This window comes from Gavialis gangeticus, unplaced genomic scaffold (assembly GCF_001723915.1).
Source record: "Gavialis gangeticus isolate Ggan-Ray unplaced genomic scaffold, GavGan_comp1, whole genome shotgun sequence".
Lineage (NCBI taxonomy): Eukaryota > Metazoa > Chordata > Crocodylia > Gavialidae > Gavialis > Gavialis gangeticus.
The window spans coordinates 19,153,340-19,160,903 of record NW_017729008.1 but is presented as its reverse complement, the minus strand read 5'-3'; the positions used below and the strand labels follow the sequence as shown (position 1 = coordinate 19,160,903).

Here is a 7,564-nt window from a genome sequence, read left to right as displayed (position 1 = left end):
GGGGGGGGGGGGTGCTTTTCACCCCGCCACAGCTGGAGCTGGGCTGGGATCGCCCCAGCCCCACCCACTCCTTAGCTCTCAGCTATCCCACTCCAAGAGGTGGGGGAGGGGGAGCAGTGGGAACATACACCCCTGCACCAGCCTCCCCACCCAGAGTCTGCCTGGTGGGGGAGAGGGGGAAGCAACCACTGGGGGGCTTTTTGTGCCCCTCCTGCAGCTCAGAGCCAGGCTAAGATTGCCCCAGCCCTGTGCCTTCCCCAGCTCTGCATCTCTGAGAGGCAGAGGGGGCACGGGGTGGGAACACACCCCAGGCCTGGCACCAGCCCCTCAGCTGGGGTCTGCCCAGTGTGTGTTGAGGGGGAGGAAGGCACCCACTAGGGTTTTTTTCACACCCCTGCAACTCACAGCAGGGCTGGTCTGTCCCTTCCCCAGCTGTATCATAGTATCATAGTGCTTAGGATCGGAAGGAACCTAAACAGATCATCAGGTCTGACCCCCTGCCCCAGGCAGGAACGGGTGCCGGTGTAATATATTACCCCAGCCAAATATCTGTCCAGCCTCCTCTTGAAGACCCCCAAGATAGGAGAGAGTACCACCTCACTTGGGAGTCCATTCCAGAGCCTGGCAGCCTTAAACTGTAAAGCAATGCCTCCTGATGTCCAGCCTGAACCCTTTCTCTAACAATTTGTGGCTGTTATTCCTAGTAACCCCAGGTGGTGCCCAGGGGAACAGAGCTTCCCCCAATTGCCACTGGTCCCCCCTGGTGAGTTTGTAAGTGGCCACCAGATCCCCTCTCATCCTTCTCTTGTGGAGGCTGAATAGCTTCAGGCCTTTTAGCCCCTCTTCGTAGGACCTGCCCTGCTGCCCCTTGACCATGCAAATGGCCCTCCTCTGGATCCTCTCAATGCTAACCACATCCCTCTTGAAGTGCAGCACCCAGAACTGGACGCAGTACTCCAACTGTGGCCTGACCAATGCCGCATAGGAGGAGAAGAATCACCTCCCTGGACCTGCTTGTGATGCAACTGTAGATGCATGATAAGGTGCGGTTAGCCTTACTGACCGCGTCCTCACATTGGTGGCTCATGTTCATCCTGCAGTCAACAGTGACTCCAAAATCCCTTTCTGCCACTGCGTTGACAAGAAGGGTGTTCCCCAACCTATAGGCGTGTTGCTGGTTCCTTCTCCCTATGTGCAGTACCTTGCACTTGTCTGTGTCAAATTTCATCCTATTCTCATCCGCCCACCTCCATAATCTTTCTACATCTAGCTGGATTCCGTCCCTCCCCTCCAGCGTGCCCACCTCGCTCTACAACTTGGTGTTGTCAGCCAATTTGGACAGCATGCTTTCCACACCCACATCCAGATCGCTGATAAAGATGTTGAACAGTAGAGGCCCCAGGACTGAGCCCTGGGGGACTCCACTGCCCACATCCCTCCAGGTCAAAAATGACCTGTCCACCACCACTCTCTGGGTGCGACCATATAGCCAATTTGCCACCCATCTGACTGTGTACGCATCAATGCCACAGTAACCAAGTTTTTTTTAAAAGAATGTGGTAGGAAACCGTGTCAAAAGCCTTCTTAAAGTCCAGGAAGATGACATTCACCCCGACACCCCCGTCCAGGGATTGTGACCTGATCATAAAAAGAAACCAGGTTAGTCAGGCAGGACCCACCCCCAATGAACCCATGTTGGTTGACCCTGAAAATTACCTCCCCTGCTGGGCCCTTGCAGATGTGCTCCTTGATAATTTTCTCAAAAGTCTTCCCAAGGACCGAGGTAAGATTGACTGGCCTATAATTGCCAGGATCCTCCTTTCTCCCCTTCTTGTAAATGGAGACCACATTGGCCCTTTTCCAATCCTGTGGTACCTGGCCAGTGCCTCACAAGGACTCATACAGTCGTGCCGGGGGCCCCGCTATGATTCCTGCCAATTCCCTCAGCACCCTCAGATGAAGAGCATCTGGACCTACTGATTTAAACACATCCAGCCCCTCCAAAAGTTCCCTAGCTAGGGTGTCCCTGACCCAAGGCATGGCGGTGCCTCCCCTGGGTCCATCCAAAATTCTAGTGAGGGGGAAAATGTCCCGGTCCACATTCAGGAATATGGAGGCAAAGCATTCGTTACAGAAGTCAGCTTTTTCAATTGCTGTACACCTCAGAAGGGAGCGTGGGGGGGTGAGAACAACCCCCCTAGCATGGCACTGAACCCCCGGTGGGGGGGGGGAGGAAAAAACAAACAAACAAACAAAAAAAACACACCCTTCAGGGGGGGGTTTGCTCCCCCCTGCAGTTTGGAGCCAGGCTGGGATTCCCCCAGCTCTGCCCCCTATCTGTCCGCTTGGAGGCAGAGGCTGGGGAAGGGGTGGGGCTGGGTCAATCCAAGCCCAGCTCCAAACTGCAGGGGTTCGAAAAGCCCCCTGGTTGATGCTTTCTTCCTTATACTGGGCAGCCACTGGCTGGGTGGGATGGCACTGGGCCAGGGGGTTGCGTTCTCACCCCCTGCCCTCCCCCACCTCTTGGAGACAGAGACTGGGAAAGGGACAGAACTGGGGCAATCCCAGCCTGGCTCCAAGCTGCACTGAGGGCAGGCGGAGACCCCCAGTGGGGTATTTCCCCACACCAGACAGACCCCAGCTGGGGGGCTAGTGCCAGGCCAGGGGCATGTTTCTCTCCAAAGTCTGGCTCTATGCTGGGGGACCAGGGCTTTCCTTGTACTGCACAAGCCCTGGCCAGGACTCCCTCCATCCCTAGCAGACAAACAGTTGTGCTAAAGCTTCTGATCAGAATCTGGGCCTTTCCAGAATTAAGCAATAAAATTAAACTAAGTGCTTTATAAGGCAATGGAAGAAGTGAGCGCTACTATTGGTAAGCTGGGCAAACCAGGTACAACAATTTCCCTATAAGGAAACAAAACCAAAAACTAAGTAGGATTGGTGTACCATATCAACATCTGGCATGGAACCTGAGGATTGGACAATTTGGGATGAAAAAGTTACAAAAGTAACTAACAAAAGAATAGGGGGTGTTGGCATGCAGTGATTCTGGGAGGACAGACATAGCTGCTGCACTGAACATTAGGCAAGCCAGAAACATCGCACACCCAGCAGAACACCTGATGCACGGTGCCCCTGAAGGTCACTACTGAAATGTCTAAGGAGCCACTTGCCAGGTCATATTATGGGGAGGACGCCTGTAATATCACATATGAGTTATTATTAAAGTTCACTTAATATCAAATTGGACAAGTAAACCATGTCAATCCTTGAGGGGCTCTGGCAAAAAGAAATCTTACTGGTAACATCTGACCTGGGCCACTGCAGGCACGTGACTGCATTTCCAGAATCAAAACTGAATGTCTGGTCACTTGCTTATCTGTTCAATGTATGCAACTCAGAGTAACCTGCAAAAACTGAATAACTCACCCTTGAGCTTTTTGACTGGCTGTACTTAGCCTGAAAGATACCAGGCATACATGTAACTTTTCCTGCACAGTGGACACATTCTGACAAACCACTCATTATGTTCTAGTATTTAATCATTTAGTGGTAACATAAAGGCACTGCAAAAGAGGAAGCAGATAAAGAAACTTAATCCAGAAGTTTACAGTTTTCCTTATGAACATCTATCCTGACAAACTGTTACCTACGGAGAGAGATTCTACAGACAAGCTCAAGTCAATGCTCACAAAGCACTTCAACGAGATAAACGCCATCTTTCCAAGTCACAACTTTGGCAGAGAGAAGGCACAGGCTTCTGTACAATTTCCTCCAATGATGTAACCGATAGGAGTAGGGCAGCAGCCCCAGGCATACACGTGCATGTGTGCGGAGGGCAAGGTTAAACAAAGTTAAAATTCAAAGGGATCTTGAGAAACTGAAGACAAAATGAAACTCAACAAAAATAAAACAGTGACACACCAATACAAAATGAAGATAACTAGCCTAGAAAGTAGCACTACCAGCATCAATAAGTTTTCTGCAATAACCCCTGGGTAAATGATATCCCAGTCTGAAAGACTAGAAATAAAAACATAATGCCCCACAGGTTTGCTGTTACAGCCCAATTTTGGTTCAAGACCTGATCAAAGGATGTTTCTAAGGTTGATGACAATAAGTTAAGTATAAAGTAGAGATGAAACATTTCCACCTAATGATCCAATCAGGAGGCGGTCTTGGCATTGCAAGTTCTCCCTCTCTCAGAGAAGGAACTAGTCACATTTTGTTAGTAGACTATAGACATCTGTGCTTAATATGGGACCCTGACCAGAAGTTTAACCTAAAATGAGGGGGCTTTAAGGGCTTGTCACAGTGAGCCACCACAGTAACCATTGATCCAATAGGAACAGATGATTGGGAAGCATCATGAACTGTATTGGTACTTTACAAGGATGTTTCAAGTATACAACTGCTAGCTTCTAATCCAAAGCAAAATGTTTGTCCATAAGCATTTAGGCAATGTTTATTTCTCTGGCTCTGATCTGCAAGGCTGAAAGATTTAAAATACATGCTTTTCCACCCATAAAGAAAGTATCTAGTCTTAAAGATGTGCTTTCAAAGATTACTCTTTAGTAAACACTTGTGTTAGAAAGTACTCCTGCTGTCAATTGGATATCTGCAGATTCTCATAGTGATAAGTACCATAGATCTAGCTCTAATCAGAGGCAGATACCTTCAGTCAAGACTTTGCAGACCATTTTAGCTCCTCAGACTGGAGAAGAGGTTGGCTTGCTTTGACCCAAGTTTGGAAAGATAACATTAACTAACAAATGCAAAAAGCATAAGTGGGGGGTTTTTTTGGGCCCAAGCAATCTCCAGGGGTGCCAATGAATGCATCACACCAGGACTGCTTAGCTGGTGACCCATAGGCTACATGCAGCCTGTCGCTCCCTGCAGCCACCTTTTCCACTGCCCAGCAACAAGCAAGAGGACTTCAATGGGGTGGGGGTGCATGCCACCCCTGGTGCCTGCACAGAAAGGAGAGCTGTATGCCACCAACACTGCCCAGGGGGTGAGGGTCACTGCACCACCAACACTGCATGATGGAGAAGGATCCCAGGGATGGCCTGCCACATGGTACGTGTCCCTTGGGCTTGCACACGTCCACTATGTATGGCCCCAGCCACAAAGCTGGACAGCCCTGGATTACACCTTAAGGGCTGGGACAGACATTATACTATTACTGATATAAGAGATCGGAAAACAGTCTATACCCATTACAGAACAGAAATTTGGCATACAGACTAGTTTAACTGTGGCAGAACCCAGTCTAAGATTTGCCTTCCCCCGGCACCTAGGCGAATGTGTGTTCTGTTCACTACCGATCTAATCTATGCTGGTTACTGAAAACCGTGCAACTTAGATCAATTCTGTTTCAGGCTTTTTGAATGTCTGTACCTAGCCTTTAGGCATCCTGATCCTGGAACTAGAGCATATCCAGGATGACCTATAATGCTTCTTTGAAGGCCCACTGAAGTCCATACAAAAAAAAAAAAAAAATTAAATAGAAGACCTAGAAAAAAATCCAGACATTGTCTAGTCAAACATGAAACATCCCCTGTAACCAGGTTCTACAAACTAACTCTAATCCAAGCCATTACTTAAATTAAAGTTCCTGTGAAATCCACAAGTAGTAATACTCAGCCAGCAACACAGCACTGCATCAATCTAGTAATTTTACTTTCTCTGGGGTAGCACAGGCCAAATAAAATGCTTAGCTGATTATATGCAAATAGGAAAACTTAGCTGCCTCAAAAAACCTGAAACATTTATTATGTTTTCAATCATTTCATTGGCAATGTTTTTAGAAATAAAATAAATAAAATGAATGGAATAGTAACTCTACAGTAAGTATGCTAGAGCTTTGTGTATGTTCATTGTGGCATGGCCAACAATCAAATATTATATTGATTAAATATTTCACCACGCCAAATAACCATAACATGAACAACAGCCAAACCAGTTTAAAAAACTATACCTTCGATAGTTTTTCCTCAGAATTGGTTCCTGTACAAAAAAAATTTGAAATACAAACATTCAAACAGGGTCCATTCTTCCTAATAAGGCTCCATATTTAGTGACTAAATGATTCAAGCTTCAAATGTGCTCAGTTTGCAAACAAAAATATGAGTTTCTTTCTGAAACCCAGTTTTCCAAACTCATATTTATCCCCAGAGGACAAACTGGGTTCTCCTTCTGGGTCATTTCACTCACAACAGAGCCTAAAGCAGGGAACATAGAGCCCAAGGACGCATCCAACCCATGGAGCCATACAACCAGCTCCGGCCCTGCACACTTCATGTAGTGCATAGGCTTCAGGAAGCACAAGGGGTCAGTCTGGGGCAATGCAAGCAGTGCTCATCCCAGACCCCTCATGCTGTGTAGTACTGGGTACAGCACAGGTAAGCAAAATGGCGCATCTGGCCAGCAGCCAGACTCCATTTCCCAGCAGCCCCTGCTCACATCAGAGGCAGTTTCCATGAAATAAAAACATGGATTGGTGCGGCCGCAAGAACAGGCCAAGGTTTCCATGGAAACCGAGGACCAGCCAGTGCAGCACTGGCAGGTCATGCAGCTGGCAGGAAGCCGCTCCAGGGCTGAGAACTTGCAGCAGTGACAGCGTGGTCCAGAGTCAGGGCACAGCTGTGATCCACTACCTGCGTGCCTCTGCCCGGGGTGTGTGGGCAGCAGATCACAGCTCTACCACAGCTCCCATCACAAGACCCCGGCCTCAGAGCAGCTCCTCACCCCGCCACACACTGCCAGTGCTGCTGGGAAACCCTGAACCCCGCACTGTCCCGGCCATGCCGCTTCTGGTTATCTCCATGGAAACCAGCCACTGTGACAAGCTGGGACTGCTGGGAAATGGAGTCTGCCACAGGCTCAATCTGGCCATGGACCAGACTTTGCCCAACCCTGGGATACAGCCAGCATGTAGCCCACACCCCATTTCAGCTCCCACACAACATGCCCCAGGGTTGGCCAGTCCAGCACATGATACGTGGAATAGTGCATGCTCACAAAACACGGGGCTGGTACAGGGCACATATTCCACATGTGCCACCGACCAGCACCATGCACTAGCTCCAGGTCCAGCAGGGTGTTGCAGGAAGCACACACGCTGTACTGGCCCATTGCATCTTAGAATCAAGCATGTCTTAGGAGTGAAAAACTCTAGGAAAGTCTCAAGCTCATTCAGTTAACAAAGAGAAAGCCAAATGACAACCTGAATGGTTTGAGTAAGAGGTTTCTTCTATCTAGCGGGAAAAGATTTAAGAAGATCCAAAAGTTTGATGCTGAAACTGGACAAAGGCAGCAGAAATGTTTTTAAACTGCGGGGGTAATTAAACTTTCAACCACTTTAAAACAGACTGCAGTGGCTTCTCCAACAGATATGCTGAACTTGAAGCAACAAGAAAAGAAAGGAGCATTCGAGTATAATAAAAGGGTTTAGTCTGTGTGTCCGTCTGTCCTCAACGCTTGTGGCCAACTGCGCATACGCCACTGAGAGGGCAAGCAGTGACTGGCTGTGCGGGCCCAAGTTTGAGCCACTGCCAGGGAA

The 7,564-nt window shown here is 48.6% G+C and overlaps 1 protein-coding gene across 2 annotated transcripts in view; it reads right to left on the bottom strand.

The window, feature by feature from the left end:
* Positions 1 to 7,564, bottom strand: part of PHTF2 (putative homeodomain transcription factor 2) — a 240,976-nt gene that overhangs the window by 184,696 nt on the left and 48,716 nt on the right. The gene's annotated exons all lie outside the window — the stretch shown is intronic.